We start from the raw sequence: 27,621 nt of genomic DNA, 5'->3' as shown, positions 1-27,621 counted from the left end.
TTCCACCATGTCTACATTTTGGGAACAAGCAAAATGCCAGGGAGGACTTCACAGACAAGAGGAGAAATCTGGCATTTCAACAGCCCTCTGCCAGGCATATTGATGTCAAAAAGTGTATGCACTACATAGAAAACAAGGAAATATTTAATGACTTTAGGTTACATTTTGAAGCTCAGAGAAAGGTGATCCATCCCCTGCCATAAGCTCCAGGTAACCATAGAGAAAGTGACAAATTTAAATATGAGCATGAATGTAAAGTTACGTTTTATACAGCAATCAAAATATTTCTTCTGTTATTTAATGTTCCTCTTAATTACATAATCTGTGACTCCTTAAGCCTCACTATAAAGCACATAAAATCTCACAAGACCACAAGTTCAACATGAGGGTTACACACCACTTTAGGGTTCACTGACAACACTTTATAAACTACTTTTATGCGCTTTGTTTTCCTTTGCACAGCCTTTTCATTTCCCTGCCAGCTTCTCATTGTCCTCGAAATCAAAGAAATCAGAGAAATCAGAAAGGTCTCTGTGCTGATCACAAACAGAGAACAGGAATGGTCAATGATCAGAAAAGCAAACAGAGCCTGCCTGAAGTGCTACAGATTCTGCTCTTTACAAGGCTCACAAACAAAACAAGGTAAGATATTTAAATATTGTGCTGACGTACATGCATTATTCAAAGAGACAGCAGGATAGCAACGTTACTAGTACTAGGAAATTCATCTAAAGTTTAAATTATCTCAGAGTTTTTATGAGGCAAGAGAGTATACAAAGTTTCCTTCAGCAAAATAAAGCCCTTTACTTACATGGCTTGCAAAAGTTTGCAGCAGCTGGAGCTCTGGCTTGCACTTTGTGCAAATATTGTCCCTTGTTGAAAGCCTCCTAACTCTGACACTGGAGACAGCACATAGCTCACCAGTGCTTTGGGTTGATAAATCCTTTAAAAATGCTCTCAGATGTTTCCTTATCTGCGGTGCGCACTGACGGTAGACTGCAGAGCAGAAAGCCTGTCTGGTGCTATGAGGAAAGAGTTCCCTCTCTGCTGAATCCAAAAAAAAGGAGTCCTTGACCTCAACAAACAAGCTAGAATAAATCTAGTGTATCTGCTGGCTCTTTGCTGGATGCATACTTGAGCAGTAACATAAGGGCGAGCTGTGGCATGTGTGCTCTGCACCGGGAGGGCATGACAGCAATGCTGCTGGCTCAGGCACAGCAGGAGCAGAACACGAGGCTTGCTTTTAGCTTTTAATTTGCTCACGTATTTTAAAACTAAAACAAAGATCACGGGCTTCTCTATTTCAGTTCCTGGCTCCCAAATGGAAGCACTCTCAAGCTCTGTCCCCTCTGCTGAGGTTCCTTTTGTTCCAGATGAGGTTGCTGCTGGATTTCTATTTCAGACTTCGATTTTCTGAGATTCTCTCAGCATCCCAGCCAGGAAATATAACCCATGCTGGAGTTCAGCATTTTGGATATCATAAATGCAATGAATCACCTGAAAGCAGGATGAGTGGTTTTCAGATGTTTTTTCTCCTTCAAAAGAAAGATCTGTTTACTACTATTTTTTCTGTCTTCCCTTTTGTCTACTTAAACTCACTAAACTTCATAAAAACAAGCACAGCTTTTGCAACAGGTCCTCAGTAGAACAACTAGTGAGACAAAGAAGAAAAGCCAAAATATATTGTGCCTGAAAATAGGTAAATGTAAGGTTTCAGGAAAAAAATTCCCTGCTCCATTTTAAAATTACATTTTCAAGACTAAAGACAATAGTTTAAACATAGTCATATAATTCTCAGGTGATAAGGACAGAGGTTTTATGGAGAAGATGAAAAAAAGCCATATTAAAGGAGCAGCAAAGATAAGAAAGGAAATCAAAGGCCTCGTTCATTCCATTGTATTCAGTTGCAAAAGACTGAAAAAGAGAAATAAGCTTACAGTCCAGAATGAAACGTTAAAATACTGCAAATTCAATTTTTGTGGCTTTATGAAATGTAAAGATAAAAGAAATAAACAAAAAAGCCCTCCAAACTTTTAACAAGCATTTCGAGCTTAAGGAAATAATAGTTTTTAATGACGAGTGATCAAATGATCTCTTTTGTTATTCTCTTGTGTGAACAATGGACTTGAAAAAATTCCCTACATATTTTATATGTGTGTTAACAATGTTTTTCATGAACCTGAAGACTTGGGTTCAGCTTTTATTATTGCACTCTTTTTTAGTTTTATTAAGACACTAAAACGCAAGTATAACTTCAAAGTTGTTTATTAGTAAATAAAGTGTTTTTCTGGATTATAGCTGACTAGTAGCAGTGATATATTTTGTTGAATGAGAGAGACCTCAGTTTCAATTTAGTTTCCATTTATATCCATTTCCTTTGTTGAATACTGAAACAATAAGTCCACAATAAAATAATTTTGGCTCCTTTCAACTCTTCCTGTTGTTTTCACTTTTACCTTCACCACTAACAGTTTCAAAATATGAAGCAGTGTCAAACCCTATATCTTGAATTTTAAATTATTACTTTTTTTAAAAAGAAAAAAACAACCATGTTTGAAATCTATTGCTTTATTGCTCAGCCATGCTGAGGTGAGCCTGTTGTCAGCTGCCTTGCTGAACCTCTTCCCCTGCTGCTAAACCATCGGCAGGGACGTGTTTTCTCCCTCTTTCCTGGCTCATCTTTTCTATTTTTAGAAAATAGCTGGCATTTTTGACTTTCACTCTTGTTTTATGATGGTGGAGACCTCGTGACCTGGTGTGTAGGAGCAAGGCTGGGCACAGAGCCTGCTCGCACACGTCCAGGGTGCAGGCAGCAGTCCCGCGAGTGGGGCGCATCGAGATCCTGTCCAGCTTTCTGTCCATAACTACAAGAGGCTAAACTTCAAAAACTGCCCGGGACCTGCTGCTCTGTGAAGTGTTTTGAGACAAGCAGAATATATACCTAACTTCTGAGGGCTGAGCTGAGCTAAATTCAGTAGGGACATCTAAACCACAGTACTAATTTGAGCACCGTTTCATTACTCCCAGTCATGACTTGGTTTCTGCCCCAGGGGTTTGGCTTTTGACTAAGGAAGCAACAAGCCATTGGGCAGTGCACTTGCAGCCCCCAGGAATGGATGATGTCATTTATCCCCAGCCCAATTCAGCCACACCACAACTGTGTAAGCACTGCAAGCCTCTGGGTGCTTCATTCTACTGTGGCCCTGTGCAATGTTGCCTCACAACTGGAGGCAGCTGGTCACTGCAAATATCATTTGCCTTAGTGGATATAATTGTCTATGCATTCAGAGATGTTCATGCAGAGTTAAGAAAACAGTTCCCAACATACAGGTCACAATTACAACTGCAATTGTGGATGTGAACACGGGAGCCTGGCCAGGACCCCAGGAGCTGAAATGCCGATAGAAAAGTATGAGACTTGTAGGGTGAAGTCTGTGTCATGATCAACCACATAAAAATTTAAGAATATTTTTTCTTTTTTTTTTTTTTCTCTCAGAGGAAATGTAGATCCTTATATATGAATTAGTGTCTTATGTTTGTCATATATCTTTCCACCCAAGAGATTGATTGGGCTGTACTGTCTGTAGGCTGGGAGCACTGCTGTGTTGGCATGACACTTTGGTTATCTCTGAGACCCTGAGAAAGTAGGTGCCCAGCTGTGATGTGACAGTCTATTAAACTGCTTTGATCAGACTTTGGAAATTGTCTCATTTTACTCACTGCTTTAAGAAAACCCCAAGTATATGTATCCTAGTAGCTATTACTTCTGATGTCAGCGCACAGGGCTTTTACAAAGCCCACACTGTATTACTTCATGAGAAATGCCACATAGAGAGTCCATAGGAACCACAAGGCTTAATTTTGCTATTTCATTTAAAGGCTGAGCAAGAATGCCTGAAACACTGATGCAGTGGTGATGTAAGATGAAATGGCAGGTAAATGTGAACTAGGGAGCATATTCCCCAACATGGTAAACTTTCATTGCCTTTAAGTAGTTAATCTGGGAATGAACCTGTTATTGCTTGGCTGCATGAAGGCCCAGTTCTACCTAAAGCCACTGATATTATTTCTCAGATGAGCTTGGGGCCACAAGCACCAAAGTGCTTTTGGTGGATGCATCAAGCTGCCCTGAATTGGTTCAGTCCATGGCGTGATCAGTCCCTGATGGAGGCAGGCTGTGTCCTGCAGCACTTCTTTGTCTACTTTGTGCACTTTGGTCGCCAGTGGTCCAAGAGGATATATCTGCAGAGGTGCAGCATTAGAACAGTCACAGGGGAACTTTGGGATGGGTGTTTTGAGTTCATCTCATCCAACATCTGCCTAAAGCAGGTCTACTCAGCTGGCATCTACCTCTTCAGTAATCACTCTATTATTCAGAGGTTTCCATTCCATACAGCACACCTGACCCCCATTACCTCCAAGACCAAGATGACTCAGTGATTATGATCTATAGGAATCTTGCATCTTTTATCCCAGGTAGTTACAAATTTGTGGTTATTGCCACAGCTGATCACCCAGTCATTTGATTATATTAATTTGGCATAGAAGACAAAACATTGTATCTCATTTTACAGATGTGGACCTAGGGCACAAGGTTGATATTTACCAGAGATCACAATCTGTGCAGAGTAAGAGCCTGAGTGGTCAGCTCTCAGAGCTGCCATCCTACTTGCTGTCAGCTCTCTATGCATTCCTGATATTAGGTATTAATAGCCACATTGCTATTACAGATCATTTTTTGAAGCAAAGGGCAAAGTAGCACAGCACTTATAAGATGCCAGCTATGTAATGGGTTCCAGTGCTGATGCTGAAAGTGGGGGGAAATGAAAAAGTTCTAACTCTGCTGCTGTACATGTGGTAGGCATCTGTACTAGGGATCATCAAATGAATAGTTCCCCTTAAAAACAGCCCTTCTGACAGTCTAAAATGGGATACAAATTTAAAAAAGCTGGTTCTGGAAATGAGGAAAGGTCCCCATGGTCTTTACTGCTGTCAGTGAGCATTCATATCATAATGATCAAAAACTGTATGAAGGTGAGTATTGCTGTAACTTGTTTAAATTGAACACCTGGAAAAATATACTTAAGACACCTGCAATCAATTTTATTTTTGAAATTTAGTCCATGCGTAAGGAGGGCTTGGGAAGAATTGAAAGGCAAGATCATATTTTCATGAAAGACAAGAATGTTTATATTTTAATGAGTGGCTCATAAGCATGGCCCTAACACTTTTGATCTCACATATAGATTTTGGTGAGTAATGCTATTTTATACGTGGTCCCACCATGGTATATATATATATATATATATATATATATATATATATATATATGGCATGTAGCTGGGAAATTATGTATCACTTTTGTGAAAAACAAAAAAAATATAGTATGGGCCACAGATGTATGCTTGACTAGTTCTGCTACCCGGAGGGAATCCTGTAAAGCTCCTTTGCAACCCTTATGTGGATGTCCCATATTGCCAGCCCCCACCCTAGACACTGCTGCATACCTGCTCAGGACTGCCAAACCAGCCAAATTAGGATAGCAACAATTTCTCACTTGAGGCAAGATGCTAATGACACTAACTCACGTGGTCTCAATAGTGTAGGGACTTGGGAAAAATGGGCAAGGACTCAGTATCTGCAAATTCCTGTTGATGCTTCAAACTGCACATTAATAACAAAGGAGGAATTCTGAATTTTTAGTTTGTAATTTATTTTAATATGTAATTAAAATATAAAAGGCAAATCTCCTTTTTAAACTTGCAATGTGTAATATCTTGCCCATATGACTTCTGTCTGGGAATTTGAACAGCCAGTTTTTGAGCTGATATACACAAATACTGATTGCAAAGGCAGCATAATCAGTTTGCAGCAGCAGAAGTTGAAGTTCTGGTTCAAATATGTGTGAAAGCATATATATTCCCTTTCTGGTCACATTGGTGCCACTGGAAAATGACTCAGGATCTGACAGGAATCATGGCTTTATATCCACATCAAAGCTTATCCTCAGGCCTTGTACCATACCCCAGGGGGGCTGAACACTTGTTTTTGAATGCTTCACTGAGCTGTATAATTTCGGAACATCAACAACATATAACATTAAAACCCATCAAAAGAAACTCTCACGCTCAGATATAAATGTCCCGAGCATGCACTCATGTGATCTTCCATCTGAGGGTCAGAAAGGACTTTTTATTAAATTGCCTTTCCTCTCAGAGGTCAGACAACATGGATGAATCCCAGAGATGCTTTAAGGCAAGGACATTCACTCTCTTCCATTGTGGGATGTATCTTCAGTCAAAAGCAAAACCTATTTCAAGAACTGCTACTTCATCAGAGGCAGGAAGGCAAAATAAACTCCCCAGGAGTTAGAGAGCAGGCTTTCTGTCAGTAGCTTGTGTCACTTTCCCATCAAAAATCTGCTGCTCGTGTACCTTGAACATGATTGCAAAACATTATGTTTAATCTTCTGACAGTTTAAGTAAATGGTCCTTTATGCACAGATCAAGTCTCCCATAAGTTAAATCTATATCCCTTTATTCTTTATAACCTTGGAATAAACAAGCAGAAATAAAAATTAGGGCCCCAGAACATTATGTACAAGATATATCTGGAAATTCGAAACAACTTTGCTTGTTCAAATTCATCACTTTTCATCAGGTCTGGAGTAAGGTTGAGGCTATTTCAGACCAAGCTATTGAAAACATCAAAGTAAAATGTTCTTTCCTTGCAATGTGCTTCAATTTGTCTCCTCCTTGCAAACACAAGACTTTCAGACATGAGGATATCTCTGACCATCCCTTATGGGTACAGAATGAGGGAAGGCGCCTCTTTAACTAGGTAGAGGAGAAGCCACTTACATTGCATATCACCATTTGAAGCACAGCCCAGTTCTCAAGAAGTAAAGAGCTGTATCACTGGTAAAAGTGAATTTAATCTCTTCATGAGATGGCTTCATGACTGAAAATCAGATTGCACCACTGCAGAATAAATTTTTTTATATGCTCCCATTGGATGTAGCTTAAAACTACTGAAGTGATACAGGCTTGTCTGGATTGAATTACAAAAAAAGAGTGATTTCTTTCGTTAGACAAAAACTAGAATTGCTTCAGCTCTTTTCAAGCTTAGTGTTTTTGCAAGTGTCCTCAGTTTTCTTCTCAAATCCATTGTTTTCCAGCTTGCTTTATACATTTTGTTTATAGAAGGCATGGGGAATGTAGTAGCTAGCAGAGCACTAAGGGATCTGATTCCTGCTCCCACTGCTGCTGCTGCTGCTGCTACTGCTTCTTTCCTTCTGGTTTTCTTCTGTTCTCCTTTTCACTCATCCCTTTACCTGATATTTGGACTTGAAGAGAAGTTCATTGACATCCTGGTACATTGCCTAATGCAATCATTTAATAGAAATAACAGAGGAGAAGGATTTCCTGACTGCTCCAGCCCCAGGAGATCCTGCTTACAGCCAAAGAGACTGCTAAGGAGAAGGGCACTGGCCATTGCAACAGCATCCCATGGCCCTAAAACCATTTCAGTGATGCCAGCAGAGAGCTGCAGATGAGGCTATTTTGTATTTTCTTACAACACACTGAACTATGGCAATCAAACCTGAAAGTCCAAATGTCCAAAAAGCAGTGTGCTATGCCATGGCTGCAGTACAGGTGTTCACACCCCTGGGTTGAAGGGACTTAGTATTGTGTGCAACATCCTGGGGTCAGCCTGTGCCATTGGGACCCTCTCTGCAGCAGGAGCACTGGTTTTTGAGGAATAAGGAGCACTGCAATGTCTACCAGGCAAGGACACCTTACAGCACTGCAATGTCTACCAGGCAAGGACACCTTACAGAAACCCTTACTTTTAGAGATGTAGCTGAACAAATCAGTACAGCTGTTCTTTTCCCATATAACCAGGCTAGGTTTAGTGAGCCAATTTGCTCTCCTGGTGTTCCCAGCCTGGCACCACGGGGTGGGAGTCTGTGGGTTGCCAAGATCCTACACAAGGACCCTCTCCCACTCCTGCACCAGGTATTTTCTGTTTTGTGGATGCCCAGCTGCTTTGACAATCCTGCTGCTGGTCGAGGTCACCTTTCCCCCTCACCTTTCACAGGCACACAAGGCTTATGCTGTTAAGATCTTTCTAAGGCTACTGCATTGCTATTACTTCACTGCTGCTGCGCATGGCAGACGTGCTGTGGCTGAATGCCAGCTGCTTGGAGAAGAGCCCTTTTCCATGAACAACCACACAAGCTATGAGCAGTAGGAACAGTGGTCTGAAGTGGGTATCAGCAGAAGCAGGATGTGCACTGGTTGTAGGAGCAGGATGTGTGTATTGTTTGTAGCTGGATGCATCAATAGCTCATCAATACAGATGATCTGAGGTTGGTCATGACCTCCAGGGTTGATAAGTATAGGGAAACACAATAATTTTCTCAGTCTAATCTGAAATTGGCTGGGACTCAGGACCCTTCCCATCAGGGCCTTGAGCCATGTTGTGAAGATGCAGTTTCTGTGCAAGCCTTGAGCACGGTCTCCCCTGCCAGGGGGTCCCAGCACAAACTGCCCTCCAGCCATCACTACCAGGCAGCCAAGGGGAAATAACACTCCCAAAAGCAAGAAGGTGTATGCTAGGGGTGCTGCTGAGGCCTGCTTTTGGCACCCATACCACAGAGGGCTGCATGTCTGTTACACCCAAATAATGTTCTGAAAGGCTAAATAGATAAATATTGGAGTTGTTGATGAAAGGAAACAGTGCCAGACGCTTTTGGCCAGCAGAACAGGAATGTGTCCCATTGCCTCAGGTTGAAAAGGCTTTGGATGTTTAAAACTTGCAAAAATTAAAGGGAGGAAGCATTAGTAACAATATCTGACACAGATTTGCCTTATTCATAGACAAATTAACCTTAATCATCCAATTTATAAATCAGCTTTAAGTGAAAGGCCCCCCCTCACCCCCCACTGCTGCATATTTGGTGGATTAAGTTGTTTGGTTTTAGTGATAAATTAGAAACATCTGCTTCCGCTGACAGCCTGCAATGGAGGCGTTTACAGGAACATTCACAGGGCTGCTCTGGTGGGGGGAGTCTGTGCCAGGGCATGGCCCTGCCCACCTCTGGCCATGGGCTCTGGAAGGGTCCGGCTGTCTCCCCTCTGCCCTGGGGCTCAGGGGAGGCACACGCCTGCTCCTGGGCTTGCCTGGGATGGTTCCTGGGGAGCTCAGAGCAGTGGTGAGCATCTCCAGCAGTGTGCTCCTGGCAAAGCCTTCCTTCTAAGGGTGTCTTGGCGGCTCTTCCTTGCAAACAAAATTGTTTCTGCTATGGGCTCATCAAGTCTTAATGACAAGGAATCCAAAGCTCATGCCAGAGTCGATGCAGAGGCCGCTTAAGCACAAGCACTGATGGCAGTCACTGTCCCAACCATCCCTTCCTATGAAAAAAATGGTCCTTACTAAGGGAATGGAGTGGTTTTACAACCCTGGCCTACCCTTGCAGAGGTGATACAAGTTCCTGATTGCTGAGTCAGGTTGGAAATGGCCAAGAGACACATCTCATCAAAGTACTTCACATGGGCTTTTCACTTGTTCAGGAGGTATGAAAACAATCCTGCTGGTTACAAGCCCTTATCTGCAGGAGGGGAAATCCAGGGCTAAATCCTGCCAGATACAGCAATCCAAATATGCCCTGGGTATCTCTGGAGCTGCACCCACAGCAGACCTGATCTGTCCATGTCCTTATGTCACACACACAAAGGGAGCTGTGAGGACTAATTTGACCTCAGCTGTGACCTGACTCTCACTACAGGGATTTAATACATACCCTGTTGGGCTGCAGAAACAGATGTTTTACACACACCATTCAGACATTTTTTCCCAGCCTTTGGCAATCAAATGTCTCAGACAGAAGCCCTGACTCTCAAGGACAGAGCATGTCTGCAGAAAGGGAGAATACCAGATAATCAGTGATTTCTAACAGCTTCTGTTCCCAAGGTATCCTTTTACTTTTTCCTGGATATTTTCTCCTGGTGATCTTAAGGAATATCTACATTTAATAAAAGTTTTGTATATTCTGTTAGATCTGTCAGAGGCAGACACTCAGGGCAGGTTGAGAGCAGTTGTACAGAACCGATCCTACAATTTAGGCACCTCCTGGTAGTGCAGGAGGCACTGTTCAGGTGTGACACAGTGTGATGTATTTCTCTCTGAGGAATTCCATGAATTTTAAGTCAGGGCTGAGGTGTGTGGCTGTCAGCAGGGAGATAGCCATCCTAGGCAGTTCTGCAGAGGAAATTCTCAATTCTCCTTAAAAAGCTGAAGGCAGTCTCCAATGCAGCTTCCAAAACCCTAGTCTAATGTAAAGATGTGTAACCCATCTGTAAATCTCAAAATACAGAGAAACACAGCCCCTTCTCTAGAGAATCCAATAGTATTCACTGCATAGCCATGCAGGTCCATGGAGGCTATGCAGCACAGCCCCTCTGAGACCAACCCTGGACTGGGAGTACCCACTCTCTCTGGGGCTGCAGGAAGGAGGGGAGAGGGAATAGGACAACATGTTTCTCAGTTAGCCAGGACTGCTGGTCCTGCTCATCCTCCCTAAACTGTTTCCATCTGTCTGACTCTTGATGTTACTTGATCTTTGCATTCCCATGTGGGACAAGTGGAGAAATTAATGATGATGAAGTTGAGTCAGTAAAGGGAACATTTTTTCCTTTATTTTCCTTTCCCTTTAACCAAGATAGGGAAAGAAATGAAAATTCCCTTTTTCCAGGAGAGAAGCGAGAGCTGTCATCCAGACACCAGGTCTTTCTGTTTTGCTGGAGCACAGGCCATCCTATTCCCTGCTGCCTCTCCCTGGAATAATTTCTTGCCTGCCTCACATCAAAGCTGTTCAGAGGTCATCTGCAGATATGTATCACCATTTTCTAGCAGGAATATCTGCACTGAATAGCACAAACAATAACTCAAAAGAGGGTGAAACAGCCCTGGTCTTTCCACTGGGAAATCAGCTGTCTGGAAGCTGGAGAGTGCCTTCCCAGATCATCAGAGCAGGCAAAGGGTGATCCAACAACCACCCTGATTTTGGGAAGAATGACTACCCCCCTCAGGAGCCTCCATTGAGGAGGCAGCAAAGTGGTTTACGCTGAGTTAACACACAGACACACCAGGAATATGGAAGGTCTGTGAGAAGGAGGCTACCAGGCTGGTAATTCACAGGAGGAGACAAGGGAAAATGTGTGGGACGGCATGGGCTGCTAATGCAGGGCTATGATCTGAGATTTAGGGGCCAAAAAAGGACAGTCTCTGGAAGATAGCTTTCAGAGCACGTCTGTGCAGAGCTGGAACTTACAGAGACTCAAAGGAGCCAATTGCTCTGTAAAATAAATACCAACATGGTGTCTAAAATGGATGCAAAGAGTAATCTACAGGCTTCTCTGAATTTCCACTGTTTAGTGATAATGAAAAAGGATTGGACACAGCAGTGTGGGATGTGTTGGGGAAGCAGTTTCAATCCCCATAGCATTGAAAGGCAGCAGACTGGCACTGTGCAGGAACATCAGTGCAGGCCTAGCAAGGCTGGCGTAACATCAAGTTTTTATAGACTCCTGAAAAGGAAAAAGACTTTTGGTCTTGAGTCGTAACTGCTAGTGAGAATAGCAGATGTACGTTCCAGCACCAGGAGTGTCCCCCTCCAAGAAAAGGGAGAGTTTTCCTGGACAAATAAAGAAAAAAACATAAAATTTCTCTGTTTTTTTTCCAAGGGGTAAAAAGCCCAAGGGAGTTCTCTCTCTCAGCAGCTCACAAATCACTTTCCCCTGTGCTCCAGCGATGGGACTCCACGCTGGCCTGAATCCAGTCACAAGGCCCATCAGACCAGTGGGAAGAGGTGGGGTGAGCACTCATCTCTTCAGCTCTGTCCTTCCAGCTCTCCTTGGTTTTATAGCAATGTCACTCCCTGTTTTTATTGCACATTTTTTGAACTACATTTCAGGTCCCACCTCAGCTATTAATGCTCTTCCCACTCTCATTTTTTCCTGAAAGAAAAATATCTTTATTGAAGAATGTAGCATGAATTACGTGAATTACAATACATCCAAAACCCCCAATCCATTAACCAAACAGTTCTTTTCCTTAAACCTTCTTTGTCCCTTCCCTTGACTTTAACCTTGGACTCCTGCCAAGGAGATGAGATGTTCCTGTTTGCTTCAGGATGTCTGATTTTGGTTTGGGGTCTCTCCAAAAGAGAAGGTGAGAATGTGAGTTGAAAATAGGATAGGTAGCCTCATGGTGTCCAAACATAATCAACTGTCACCTTTAAATTTTTGAGATTTGGCCTTCACTTCTGCAGGGTGCACCCCATTTGGGTCTAAGAGATGTGATACTCACATGGATGAGGAGGACAAATACAGTAGATAGACTGAAGATGAGCCAATATATTTAAGCCAGCACAACATATGGACTATCACAACTCTCAGCCTTAGGAATGATTGCTCCCCTCAGATTTCTGCTAGGTTTGCCCAGAGTAAGTGAAACATCCCAGCCAGTGAGACTTTTCCCTTCTTTCCCTCTGGATTACTTTATAACTGTACATCTCTCACTGCCAGGATGTGTTTTCCCATTATTCATAGCCTATTCTTCCTGTTAAAAAGTGGTCCTCATTGTCCTCTGTGATAAGAATTAATTTTATACTAAACAGTTCTGTTCCTCCCAACACGAAACTTCACAGAAATGTGTAGACTCTTTGGTCATATGGCCCTATCCCTGCTCTGAGGTTTAGTGAAACTGTAAAGTGTCTTTGAAGACTTGAATCAGGTGCTTTGCTGTTGTGCTATCATCACTTTGGGCTTTCCCATCTTCATCCAACATCAGGTGAGTCTTGAGGGTTGACAACCAAGAACAGTTTCACACTGCTTTTCCAAAAAATGAAGGCTGAATCCTTATTTATGAAGAACACGAGCTATTTGTTTCAGCTTTGGGAAATCAGAATAATCTAGATTCCTTCTTCAGCCCAACAGAGAAATGCAGAGAGGTGATGTGCACCTTTCACTTTAGGGGGACTGAGAGCAGAAATAAATACCCTTTGCTGACAGTTGCAGCCCGATACCTGTAACTAAAATATTAGTGGTTATTTTATTTGCAGCCTTTGTTTTCCAGGTAAGACCATGAAGATTAGCCTGAAAAGACTGTAGATTTCTCTGTGAAAGCAATCACATAATCACTCTGCTGTCCTTTTGACTGGCAGAGTCACTTCAGCAGTGACAATGGTGTTTGACCTGTCTTGTATCTGTGACAAGCAATGTCTCTGAATCAGAAACACTTTTAAAATGATATTTTTTTTGTGTAATTAGGATTTTTGCTCCTCTGTGAGGTTAAGTACTTCTGGTGAATCTAGATTTTAGTTTCATTATTTAGAATGTGATCCTTTGGTAACAGAGACATTATTTGATCATGCAGCATAATGTTCATACAGCATCTGTTTAAGGATTCTGAAAATGAGGCTTACCAGTGCATGGGATAGACTTGTGGATGGGCATGTGACAGAGTATTAAGGATATAAGTTAGCTATGTGAATGGGACAGAAGAACTTCTGCAGGCACTCCAACCCAGCCCTCAGAAATGTGGATTTCCATCTACCTCCTCACCTTGTCACTGTGACTGAACCATATTTAAGTGTGACAGTGAAGTGTGGAGATGATGAAGGGGATGAAACAACAAAAATCTACCTATGTTTGCATCCTTCCTGTCATTGCTGCTGAGCTAGAAGCAGTCCCTTTGGCTGAGATACTCAGTTTCAGAAACCCTCCTGTCTCCAGTATCAATAAGCAACATGGAACAGCCTTTACCACCCTTACTCCCACCTACTCATCAGCTTGGTGAGGTATTGTAGAGGAAATACAAGGAATAGGCAAGCACTGAGAGAGTCAATAAACTTCTCAATCCCTACACCATGTAGTCCTCACACAGGAGACATCTGATGGAGGTGTTCTTAGCGCTACCTTTCCAGAGTTCAGCAAGGATGGTGATGGTGGGCTTCCCATTTGGCACAAATGCAACACAGGGGCTTCAAAGTCAACAGGATTTTAGCATTTCTTCCATGACAGTGGGCAAGCATATCAGCTCCTTCACTTCCAGTTTTGATTTTCTGCACTCTTTTCTCTGGTCTCTGTTTCTCTACTCTTAAATACATTTATTCCAGTGTGATCCATGGGAACACAGCACTGGGGGTATTGTCAGCCCTGCATTCTCACCAGGGTAAATCTGCTCCAGTAGCATAGCTGAAGTTGTCCCAAGTCGGGGAAAACAGGGGAGAGGCACTACAACAAGAAGGGATTTTCTGCTGCTTAAATGCAGCATGCTATAGAACACAATAGTTGTGTGGTTTCTGAAGCAGGTTCCTGTTATTGAATTTCCATAGCTTGTACAGCTCCAAGGGCTGTGGGTAATGCTGTGCTCACACCCATATTTTCCTAAAACTTCAGCCTGAAAAGCTTCATAATTTCTTTGAAAATGAGTGGTTTAGAGGATTTAGCCCCCACTGTGACTATCAGGTCAGCAGGCAATGCTTGCCTCATCCTTGCTTGGGTAATGGTAACCAGAGACCCAGCGGAAAAAAGGGAGCTTGAAACTGCTAGTCCACTTATACTCTCACCTACCCAGACCAAGGCTGTGATTAATCACTTACACTCAGCATGTCATTTGTATTTAACAACACACTGCCTCTTGCCAGCCTACTCTTAGTGTACAAAGCACACTGCTGGTAGCAGTGGAAACATAAAAAGTAAAGTGACCTGGAAGAAAAACCAACCAAGCAGAGAAAGCACAGCAGCAAAATAACAAATGGATATATCTGTGAGAGTTAAAGAAGTTAAATGGAGGAGCTAAACTTTGCAATAGTGCAAGCCTGAAGCAAAATGGTTTATTTGGTATTTATAGATTTTTTTTTTTCTTTTGCAAAACAAGTTTCTATGAAACCATAGCAACTACAGTTAAAGTGAAGATTTGGAATGATGATGGAATCATTCAGGAGTGAAAAAACCCAGATAATCTCTGGTCTGGGTTGGTGGAATGTGAGATTAATGCTAGATAAATAATTTTACAATGTTTTAGGTAATTTAATCACTCTGAACCCTGTGAAATGTAGACATTTAAAACATTTTTTTGCCAGAATATTACATCCTTGATTTTTAAACAATCTGTCTGTTAACTTTCTGATGGGGATGTTTTGTGCATAAACGTCCAAATTTATTGCTCATCTCTTGCAAGAGAAGATGCATAAACAGATTTCACCGAGACACCATGACAGTCTATTTCTAACAGAATCACATGTATCTCAGAAAATAAATATGCATTTTTATGAAAGATCTTTCTATTGCATTGCTTTCCTCAAATGCATTTCAGAGAAGTCAGTTCAAGAAAGTAGAATCAGCTACAACTTACCTTTACAGTTGAATAGACGACATCTGAATTTTCAGGGAAAGCAACGTGCTCTGTTTGGGTAGTGTAAGTGTTGTAGATTCAAGCCAGCAGGTAATTTTTGGTGATTCAAAATCCTTTAAAAATTTTTTTGAATGCTGGGGATGACAAAAAAAGGTACTTTGTGAAAACCTATCTGAGGCTTGATGCTCTTACAGAGTTTTCTGTCTGCCTCAGCTGAACAAGCTCCTGCTCCCTTTCCTTGGCCACCTGCCAACTTTTCTAATTTAAAGCAACTGTGAGCTTGCTATAAAACTCTTGCTGGAAGGAACTCGTTTTATACTGTGGAGCAAGGAGCAAGCCTGTGCTCCAGACTGATGTGGTGTGACAGAGTCCTAACAGGACATGGGGCATAGCCTCCCCGAGGTAATGTTATATCATCTTTGGAAAGCATCACAGGCTGTCTCCTTCTTGGTAAAAGCACAGGGAAGAGGAAAAAACCAAACTGCTTTTGGCGTGAGTCCCCTCAGCATGGGATTTGGGAGGAGCAGCATCTGCCTGAAAATGCAGGAAGAAGTGACAGCCTCAAATACATAAATGCTCAGTGCTCCCAAAGGAACCTGGTTCCCACATTAACCACAAGTCACCAGTCCTTGGTTTTGAGGCTTTGGGCAAAGGGGCTGCCTCCAGGGCTCATTACACTGCTCTGCAGTGTAATGCAGGGTGCCCCTGTCACAGGGTGGGTGGGACACCTAAGCTGAGGGTCGTGGCTGAGCACAACCACAAACTTCTTGATTTTGAAGAGTTTTAAATAGGTGGTTTGGATAGGCTCAAAATACACACCTAGCAATGATCCTGCCTTCTGAGACACTGTCAGTAATAGAGGCAGGTACTTGAGTAGTAGAGGCTTGAATAATAGAGGCTTTCAAAGTGGATTTTTCCAAAGTGGAATAATAATGGTTTTCAAAGGTATCCACTTATTGGGCAGGGCTCTATACTGCTTTACTCAAATTAAGATAGTGAAGCATGTATAGAAGAGTTGCCTATGTCTATGTCAAATTCCTCCTCTTTGCAAGGAATTTGTTTTAACCGGTTATGGTTTGCACACATGGTGTGCATTTATGAACTTACAGTAAAGGTTCCCTTCTGCAAATATGAGTTTGCTCTGCAGAATAGCTAAAAGCAAGTAAACAAATAGACAAATGATACAATTCTCTGATTTGGGAAATTTCAGTCTCTGAATTTCTCCAGGGGCACCATAACAAACTTTTGTTTACAAAATGAGGGTCCTGAAAACCCTACCTTAGGCTGTATTCCTAACCTTCCTGCACCTTTGGAAATGCATCCAACTGACCTGCTGATGCTAAGGTGACGTGAGGCTTATTCTGGTTGTTAGTAAGTGGCCTTAGTTTTATAAGTCATATTTTCTTGTAAAAATAATGAAACTGGAGATGGAAACATTAGACTGGATTTTCCAAAGGTGTTTTATGCCATTAAAAGAGGAAATGAATCTTCTGTGAAAAACCAAGTCAACCCTGGAATGCCATGTATGACGTAGGTAAGAAAGATCTTGTTTGTTTGAATATTACAATTCCCATGGCACTGAAATATTAAGTATTTTGTATTTTAAATAGACAATTAAAAAAACAGAGTCCAGTGCATTCAAAAATGTAGATAAAATGCTGGCCAATTCTGCGACAAAAGGTTTAAGGAAAACCAAACCTTTTCCTCCCTTTCTTCTAATGGATTTTCATTCCAGTGCCAAATGGTAATAACTAGGATATAGAAAATTCTTTTACAAAAACATATAGTTCTGTGAAAACTTCAATATATTATTTTAAAAGTCTCATTTTTCCCCCCAAAGTATTTCCATCAGGGTATTTTTATTTTGGTCTCTGGATCTGCTGGTGAACTTAGTTACTGGTGAGCAATAGTGAAAGTAGCAATAACATCCTATCATGTCACTTCAATATTGCTATTTTGTATCTTATTTTTCACTTAGTGATCATGCATTAAGCATGTCTTTTTAGGTACTGACGCCTCTGGAAACTTGGCCCTGCATCCTTGTGGGAAACAAAGAGAAGATTTAAATATTACCCAGAAGTTTTGAAAATTACTCAGAGATTATGGTCCTCATTCCCTCAGTTGATTTCCTTCTGATTCTGTGTAGGGAAGAATGAGATGGTGCTTCATCTTCCTGATGAGTATTTCTGGGAGAAGCAAGGGATGTTGCCCATCACACTGGGGAAAAAAATCAAAAACAAACATGTTTTCTAATGGTCTGTGGAGAATTCTGGTGGGAATTATGAACTTGGACTTTGTCACTGATTCATACCTTGATCTGGGCTGGGAAATTTCCTCAATGCAATTTACTTGCTTCATAGGAATGAGACTGAGGCTAAATAGCCATTGTTGAAGTAGTAAATAAAATTAATCACACTAATTTTGTAGCAGCAATAATTAAAATCAAGTATTTCTTTTAAGATGTTAACATTTTATGCCCAGTAAGACAACCTGGCTGTTTCAGTGGTCCACAACACCAAGTTAGAGAGCCAGCTGGAAGTTCCACTCTTGGGTTATAGGGAAGGAGGCTAAAGGTGGAAGATGCAGTTAAAGTTTTGTCAGAGGGACAGGGATGTGAGCTCCAACATAGCAAAAGTCTTAAAAGAGAGAAGTTGAATCCATGTCATTTGCTTACCAGACTGGAGGAAGGAGACAAGGATAAAAGTGAAGAAGAAATTGAAAAGTGCCCTGCAAGCTCTGGAGGATTAAGTATTCAACAGAAAACACAGGTTCAGTTTTTTGGGAAGTAAGATTTTATTTTTGTAATGTTGTTCATTGCTGGTTGTGACAGGCTCATTTTTACTCCATCTAAAGTTAGAATTCTCAGCAACTATTTCACATTTTAGCACTTCACCAGAAGACTGATTTCTTGCTTTTGGCTTTGTGTAGACACAGCTGAGGTAGGATCAAGCTTCCTGCTGCAGCAGCAGATGAACCAGGAACAGTAACATGGCATTCATATCCTCACAGGTACAATGGAACAGCCAACAGAGGGGTGAGGAAAAAGGAATCATTCATCTCGGGGAAATTTCAATGGGAAAAAAAATGCCTCTTGCCTCACCTGTGAGTGCAAGTCTGTGTGTGTGTGCATTTGTTGCATAGCAGATTGTTGCATCTTGAAGATAAAACTCATTAATGTTTGTACGAGTTGCATGGGATTATGTGTGCTCTAAAGAATATAGTTGTCACATCCTTGACAAATTGTGGTCCTTAATTCTCTCATGTGGCAAGCAGCTGATAATTTTTCCTGGTTACCTCTTTAAGTCCCTTCTCTGAACAAAACATTTTAAGATGCAGCAGGTTTGAATAAGTATAAAGGATGTTTCCAACACAAGTATCTGGACCAACAATCAAACAAAATCCTTCATCTGTGGACCACTAAGAAGTTGTTTTGTTGGCATGAAGGAATTATGATATTGTGGCATAAAAAAAAAAATATCCTTGCATGCTGGGATTTGGGATTTTCCTGTTCTATGTCTGAATACATTCACATCCATACAGTGCTCAGTTTCACTGCCAAGATGTGGCTGGAAAGGCTCAGAATTCATCTTGCCCCAGTGCTGAGACAATGAGCAGGTATAAAAGGCACAGCATACTCTAGGAGATCACAAAAATGCTAAAACTCAGAAGCCTAGCTGCCCCCTCATAGAGAAGACTGGCTTCATCCAGGTAAACAAAAATATGTCATTGTCCAGTGACCCCAAATGAGGATAATTGGTTGTTACATAGAAATAAGATGTCAAAACACATGGAAGTTTTTGTTTAGTTTGATGGGTGAGCATTGGGGGTTCTTTTATTGCTGTTTGTTTCTTTCAGCTTGGTTTGAGGGGTTTTTTTGGTCAAAAGAGCTGCTTTTCAGGGTTACTCCATTCATGAGTCAGTCCTGACCCATTTTAAGGGGTACTGCTTTTGGATTGATGAGAAGCTCAGTATGGCCTGGCAATGTACTTTTGCAGCCCAGAAATCAGCATGGCCAGCAGGTCAAGGGAGGTGATTCTGTCCCTGTCTCTGCTCTGCTCTTGTGAAACACCACCTGGGGCTCTGCATCCAGCTCTGGGGCCCACAACATACAAAGGAGATGGACCTGCTGGAGTGAGTCCAGAGGAGGCTACAAAACTGATCAGAATGGTGGAGCATCTCTCCTATGAAGGCAGGCTGAGAGAATTGACATTGTTCAATCTGTAGAAGAGGAGAGTCCAGGGAAACCTTATTGCACCTTCCAGCACCTAAAGAGGCCTACAAGAGAGCTGGAGAGGGACTTTCTACAAGATATGTCATGAGAAGACAAGCGAGAATGGCTTTAAACTGAGACAGAGTAGGTTTAGATACTATATTAGGGAGAAATTCTTTACTGGAAGGGTGTTGAGGCACTGGCACAGATTGCCCAGAGAAGCTGTGGATGCCCTATCCCTGGAGGTGTTCAAGACCAGGCTGGATGGGGCACTGAGCAACCTGGTCTAGTGGGTGACATCCCTACTCATGGCAGGGGATTTGAATTAGATAAACTTTGAAGTCCCTTCCAAGCCAGACCATTCTAAGACTCTATGATTCCCTGTTGGTGCATCTATCTGGAGATGCCTGTCCAGTGAATGGCTGAAGGATGAGGATGAATCCATGGGAGCAGCTCATGTCCAGATGACTGCAGGTGCTGGGGCTGTGCACCTCAGGGAGGCATCTATGTACTAATGGATTAACTGCACATGCATTTTTTTACCTATGTGAAATGTGAAGTGCAATTCCAACAGGGTCCGTAATTTCTCAAAAAAGTATAATTTATTCTAAGTCTAAATTTGCTAGAAAACACAGTCCAAATCTCATTTACCCAGTGAGATTACCTACCTAAAAATACCTCTGCACTGCACCTTTATTCAATCATTAGTCACCAATGTAAAGCTAGCATGCTGGGTTTAAATCTTATCTGCTTGGAACAGCTTGGAAGAACTGTGGTATACTTACTGTTTTGAAATCAAATGTTGTTTGTGGCAAGCAGTACAGCACATTAAATTTCTCACCCTCTAGTGAGTCAGATCGCCTCAGTGTTAGGGCTTGGAGTCTTAATGGGGCAGAGCATTACAGCTCCATTGCCTCCACTACACATTTGCAATTAAAATTGTAGTTGGAGTTTCAGTTCACATGCCTACACCTCTGCATGATGAGCATTTTTCCACCCCACCTCCCCTCCCCTTTGCCTTGAACCACACTTTTCCAGCAGGAGTCTTAAATACCAGAGCCCAGACTTGCAAAGGTGTTTTGACACCATCACTGAAAGCCAGTGAGATTTATAAGGCTCCTGAAATGAGTGGCTGCTATTGTAAGCTGACAATAACTGCAAAAAGCCATGCTTTGTATATAGATCCAGTTAATTTTCTGTACGTTACTCTGTTTTCACAAAGCAGAGAGGGTGGCTTTTGTATCAAAATACTGATCACAGTGTTTCTTCTCCCAGAGGTGGACATCTGTTTTTCTCAGAAAGTGCCAGGGTAATACCACTGGGCTCAGGTTCTTCCTGAGAGTTACAAGGTGTACCTCCACATTGCTTGAGTGGGAGTTAGGATCTCATATGGGCTGAGGAGAAGCTCTCTCACAAGATTAGGTATGTTTCATTAAATACCAGGGTTATCTTTCTCCCAAATCCTCACAAACTGTTCAAGATAGAAATACAAGTACAATACACATCTGTAATCCATGTCCCTTTCAGAGTAGTATTATTGTCTTTATCTCATATGTGGTTGTACAGATGTACCCTCCAGAGCCACCACAGCTTCGTCCGCATGAGGTCTCCACTTATCACTCTCCTTTATTTTAGTAAATAAAGAGGGAATAAACTGCCAGTTTATCTTCTACTCATGTTAGCTAGATGTAATGAGAATATGCTTGGTATTCAAAATAGTGCAGCAATAATGGCTTTTATTTATTTCTCTCCTGCCAAGTGTAGTAGAGCAGCAACTGAAGATAAACCTGAAAGTAACAGAAACCCATTAAAAATTAGCACACATACTGATTTGGGAGGATTTGACAACCAAATACTTCCTCTGATCATTGTGAACAGTTTTCCCTTCCCAGGTGCACTGAGTTTGTCCAGGTGAGAAGGCAGGTTCTGCTGGCCCTGGCTTGCCAGGGGCCGGCACCTCTGCTGTTACGGGGGCTCTCATCTGTGCTCTGCTGACACCAGTGGAGTTCCCACAGCCCTGCTGCTGCTGGCATACTGCAGGCAGGAATCCCCACCAGAACACTAAATCTTAGGTTTTCAATTCAGTTATTGCAATGTGGAGCTGTTGGCATTGGGGACCACAAAGAGACCATGGCAGCCCTCGTGTGCTCCTTTTGCTTAGCTGTGTGCATTGCCCAGGACCTAAGGGTACATACACAGGTCATGTTTCTACAAGCCTCTCATTTAAAACCCTTACAAAGAAGAAAGCTGTAACCATACATAAAAGTTAACAGCATCTCTCTGCTAGCACATGTCAGTCTTAATTTATTTTAATTGTTGACACAAATCTATTCATCACTGTAAATGCAAACAAATTAGTTTTGTTCTTTTCTATTTCAACAGGATAGATCAGTAAAGGAGTTTTATCCTATTTTGTACTTCATAGTGCTATGCATGGTGGTCTTCAAGTCATAAAGAAAACATTACCATCTTGAACTACTTCTAGTTTCCTTATTTTGTTTTTTCTAAGAGAAACTTATCTGATTCATTATGCTTGGGCTATCTGGAAGCAGTCTGCAGTGTGCTCACTGAATGCTTTGACCTTTTCATATTCTGGAGCTGACTGGTTCGGCCATCCATCTTCTTCACATGTTGAAACCCTCACTTAGCAAAGAAAGGCCAACAGCCAAGTCTGTGTGAAAAATGTGGTGCAAAAGGAATCAATTAAGAACAGGGCATATTTCACTGTATTTCCCATAGACATCAACAATTATGTAAAATTTGAAAAGTTGGCTGAGGTGCCTGGGCTTCACAATTGCTGAAAAATTATGATGATATTACAATATTTTGATAAATCTTCTTTGGAAAAATAAAAATCTTATGTGATCCCATCACCCCTGTACAAAGCAGTTAATACTCCTCTTTCTCACAATGATCTAACTTCTACTATTGGTGTCTATAGTTTCTTTCTAACTATCTTGGCAATTCCTTTAATTTAACACAGCTAATACCAAACTCCATATTTTCCTTGTCTCTAACCTCTCATTTTTCCTTCTCTAACCTATTTTTTTCCCCAGGAATATGAATAGGGGAATAAAGATGAAGATAAACAAGCTGATATAGAGTTAGGAATTTAATCACAGCAGTCAGGCAAGGTTCTCCAGAGTATGCCCACTCTGCTGTGCCATGTACCCATTCAGATTTGCCACATTTCCAGCTCCAAACTCCTGAAAAAATGCTGTGTTTATTTTAACTCAAACACTGCCGGTGCTAGGAATGGGTACCAAAGCAGCCCCAGATGCCCAAGTGGGAATGAAGATGTGCCTTTTCTAAACAAAGACACTGAGCACAGGGCTAAAAAGCAAACAAAACTTCCATTCAGTCAGTGACCCTTGGATCCACAACTTCTGCACTGCAGCATGACACAAATGGGTAGAGAATATCCTTTGGGCATAGCCTGATGGTCAGGCACCCTCCTGAGCAGCAAGAGATGTAGACTTGAACTCTCTCCCACTCACCTGTGTATAAAACTCCCCTGGACAAATGCTATTTAAAAAAGGTGCCAAGTCCATGGATATGAAGGGATGCATCTCTTCTAATATTTTACAAGAAGAGAGTCCTTCAGAAGTAAAGGAAGTGCAGAGAACATCTCAAACATCTCAAAAATGGGGTTTATGAAAGTGTTTCAAACTATTGGCCCTGATCATATGTGAAAAAACTCACGTTAAATAAATTCAAACACCAAAAAAAGTGAATTTTAAAGTGTACATACAAAACAATTTATGCTGAAATGTTGGCAGACAGAAATACATCATTCAAATGAGTCTCAGCATAGTTATCCAGTCTCAAAACTCATTATTAAGTTCTAGCACTTAGTCACTACAGAAAAAAAGAATTGGATAAGAAAAGGGTGCATACCTCCAGGAAGGACGTGAATTGTACTGAATTAATGAACTGTGTAACCAAGAATACAAAAACATTAGGAAAGTACACACTTACTTTATGTGCTGAGAGTGGTTTGTACGAATAGCAAAACGGAAAAAGTTTCCTACCTGAAGAGGGACAGCTTTTCTACATAATTCAGAAAACGTTCTGCCTTCCAACCCATCCAATGTGTCCCTTGATCCATGAATCTCCCAGTCAGAAAGGGCAGCTGCCAAGTGCAACTCAGGGCTCATCCATGAGACAGACTTTAGAACTATCTTCAGAACCCAGCAAATATCAGCCTTGCACACGAGGCACCATATAGCTCTCCCTGACTGCACATACATCTGACTTGGCTTTGAAGAAAGCATTATCTGACACCCTTCTGCAAATGATTTGAGGGTTACTCTAGGATAAAATGGCAATTGCTCAAGAAAACTGAGCTCTACATATGGATACACATGTATATTCATTTCTGCTGTTCCTTCTCTGGCTGGCTGATGGAATATCCTGACTGCTAAACTGCTATCAGAGGGTGGCATTTCTTTTTTCAAATGCTCCCTTATTTAATGGAAAGAGGATTCTTTTAATTTTTAATCGACACCTTACCCCAAAGCTTAGACAAAACAAATGCAGAAAGGTTGAAGGTTCATTAATTACAGATGCCCCCATTCTACAGCGGTCGAGCTGGATGCAGCCTGTGCTACCAGCAGATACTTAACTAAAAGGATTCACCATTAAAAATCATTTATGCTCAGCCTCTTTGGAAAGTCTGGAAAGATCCATGCCATTAAACTTCTGTTCATAAAACTTTATTGTCCACAGATACCTTTCCAAGTGAGTAGAGGGCTGGCTCTACGCATTTCCTGACCTACACAAGTTCTCTGACACTAATGGTAACAAAATATAGCCAGTAACTTTCCGTATTGAAACTTCTGATTCAGAACAAACAAATCATTGCTGTCACAATTAGCTTGACTACTTAAACCTGCAGAGGTAGCATAACAGCAGTGACCAGAATGAGCAATTTATCCTAAAAATCTGGAGCATTTATTTTTGGTTAGCAGAAAAATCTGTCTGTCATACATTAAGAGATGTACCAGAAAGACCAGAAATTTAAGTTAGCAATTTCAACAGGCACAGCTGAAGGTTTTAATGCTTATCTTAAATCCTCAAGGTGTGCTGCCATGGTGGGGACTTACTTTGAGCAACTGAGTATTGTTACTAACAGAAGACTGGGGATCAGGTCATGATGGGCCATGCACATATGGTTTTCAAATATGCAGTCCTGGGGGAGCCAACTATCACTGGGTACAATCCAAAAGACAGACTGACCTTATCTGGCAGTTCCCCACTGCCAAAACAGGGGGTCTCACCCTCAGCACCTTGTCCTGCTTACAGGAGCACCTTTGTGCTCCTGCTGCTGCTCCTCCCACTTGCTGCACACCTCACTGGTGGGAGCCCATTAACCTGGCACTTCCAGCATGAAATTAGATCTTTCAGCTGCCTAATTAACAAAAGAGTCACTGGAGGACTCAGAATGCATCAAAGATGGTGCAAAGGGCTGTGACAGAGCAGGGATGGAGTGACTCCCTGCAGCAGGATGGTGTTGGGATGTGCCCACCCATGTCAGGCAGTATGTCAGACCTGGGTGGCTGAATATGTTGCCACCCCTGGCATCACCACCTTTTTCTCTGCAGGCTGCCTAGCCCAGAGCAATTGATAATGGCCTATGCTGGGTTGTACAAGGTACTGCAGTTCATGTTTCAGTCCAGTTCAGGTCCAGTTTTCGGGAATGTGGCTGGAGGCAGTGATACTGCAACCACTTGCTGTGACAGGGAGTGCACAAACTTTTCTGGGTATTGGGGTTTGATTTAGGTTTGAAGGACATATTTCATTGAATTGAAGAAACAGAGACTAGAATCTACTAGTCTCCATTCTAGGTTTTTACTAGAGTGCCTCAAGCAGAAGACACACTTCAATGTTACAGCCACCTCCCATGGTTCTATGGCTCAGCATCCCTCTCTGTGGGAGAGATGGAGGATGCCCAGCCTGGTTGCTGGAGCACTGAACTGGGAGAAAGGTCTTGGAAACTCTGCTCCTTTCTACCCCACTGCTCTCACAGCAAAGCCTGGTGCTTGGGCAAAGCAAAGCATGGTGCAGATGGAGAGAAGGTGCTGAAGCAACAGTGGGGAGCAACCCAAAACTGGCTGGTGGAGTGATGTGGTTTCAGCCAGGACAAGGGTACGACACCTACAGACAAGGATCTGTAGGTGTGGTCAAATGGTGTTTATGGGAAAAGGAGCAGGAAGGGGAGCAGAGGAGTGCTAACACTTTCCTTGCTGCTGCCAGGAACAAGGGCCTCTGCAGCTTCACTGCCCAGGGGTGGGACACTGCCAGAGGCTGGATCCTCCCTCCTCTGTCCTTACCCAGCCCCTTGGTTCAGCCTTCACCACTTGGAAATGAAGGTACAAATGTAATGTGAAGAGCTGCAAGGAATTTGGAAAATCGTGGAACACAGCAGGAGCTGGAGTGGTAACAAGCCCAGAAAGTTGCAAAGACCATCACAGCCATGCCCTGTTCTCATCTAAGGCTGATGGCTGCTTGACTACCTCACTCCAGCAAAGAGAAGAACATGCATCCTTAGATTAAAAACTTGTCCATGTTTGGATATGGAAGTCTAAAAAGAAACACCTAGTCTTATGTACCCTTATTTTTTTACCCTTGTGCATCTATGTTTCCTAACCCATTGCTAATTCAGACCATCTATAGTGAATAAACAGATCAGTACTCTGGAATGCGTTTTTAATTACAGGCTTGTTTCTTTCTAATGATGAAAAATGAGGATATCCTTTCTATATCCCAGGTGACCTGTTTTCTATAGGATTTCTATTTTAAAAGTTTCCAAGTATCTTTTTATTCTCGTTCCAAAATGTCCTCATTCTCCACTCCTTATATTTTCTGAACATGATTTCAACTCCACAGCAACTAATTTTGCTGTGAATATATTATCCTCACAGATATGAGAGAAACCTCTAATTTCTGCAGTGCTGTTTTCCAAAGTTTCTTGAAGTTTCCTAAGTGACTTCAGCCAAACAATCCAGGAGTATTAGTGCTGCAAAGCAAAAGAATTACATCATTAGGAATTGCTAAGAAGTCATGGACTCGATCTATTTTTGCAGTAATGTGTCTTTGTGCCTCTTGGTGGAATTTAAAAGGGCTCATTAAGGGCTGCTTTGCTAGCACAGAAGTACCTGAGTGGACTCGTACATAGCAGGCTCATCTTTGGGAGACACAAATTACTTTGGCTCCCAAATGGCCCCTAATACAGAGAGAACGATCATGGCTTTAAGGATCATTTTTGATACCCTCTCTGCCACTAAAAGCCCGTCCTTCGAGTGAGAATGGAAGACCTGAAAACTGGAACGACTTCTATAGGGTATTCTTGCTATTTTTAGCAGATGTTTCAAACAGCAACCCCCACCTGGACAGGATGTTACCCTGCCCATATCCAGCTGCTGGAGAAGCCAGCAGGGAGAATCCCACCGGCATCAGGGGCAGCAAGCTGGGAGGGAGGAGGGCATCCCACTGTGCACAGGTGTGCACTTCCCTGGACTGGCTCAGCCATCCAGAGTTGTCACCACAGCAAGTGGCACCCAAGCCAGAGGCCATCACGCTGAGTGCCAGGCTACTCATGTCTCTGGGTCCCCTCCTGATGCCAGTATGCAGTGCAAGGAGAAACAGTGATTTTTAGATGGGTTGATATATCAAATGGGTTTGAACAGCACTTGAAAGAAGGAGATAATTTTTTCCTCATAAATTCTAGATTAAAATTAGTATTTTTTTCCCCTCCAACATAACACAAGGTCTCAGTGCACCAAGGAACTCTATACATATTCCATAGAAAGGGAATGTGGCTTGACTTTTTCACTTGTATACCAACACACACACAAAAAGGTACTTCTCTTTCTAAGCACTTCCCTCTATTTTTTCCGTAAGCTAAACTACTCTTTCCATCTCTATGCTAGAATTTATGTGTGTATGGTTTTAACCCACAAACAAGGAATCTGCTATTTTCAAACATC

The sequence above is a fragment of the Cinclus cinclus genome, chromosome 5 (genome assembly GCF_963662255.1).
Source record: "Cinclus cinclus chromosome 5, bCinCin1.1, whole genome shotgun sequence".
In the NCBI taxonomy this organism is placed as follows: Eukaryota; Metazoa; Chordata; class Aves; order Passeriformes; family Cinclidae; genus Cinclus; species Cinclus cinclus.
This window is presented reverse-complemented; position numbering follows the sequence as displayed.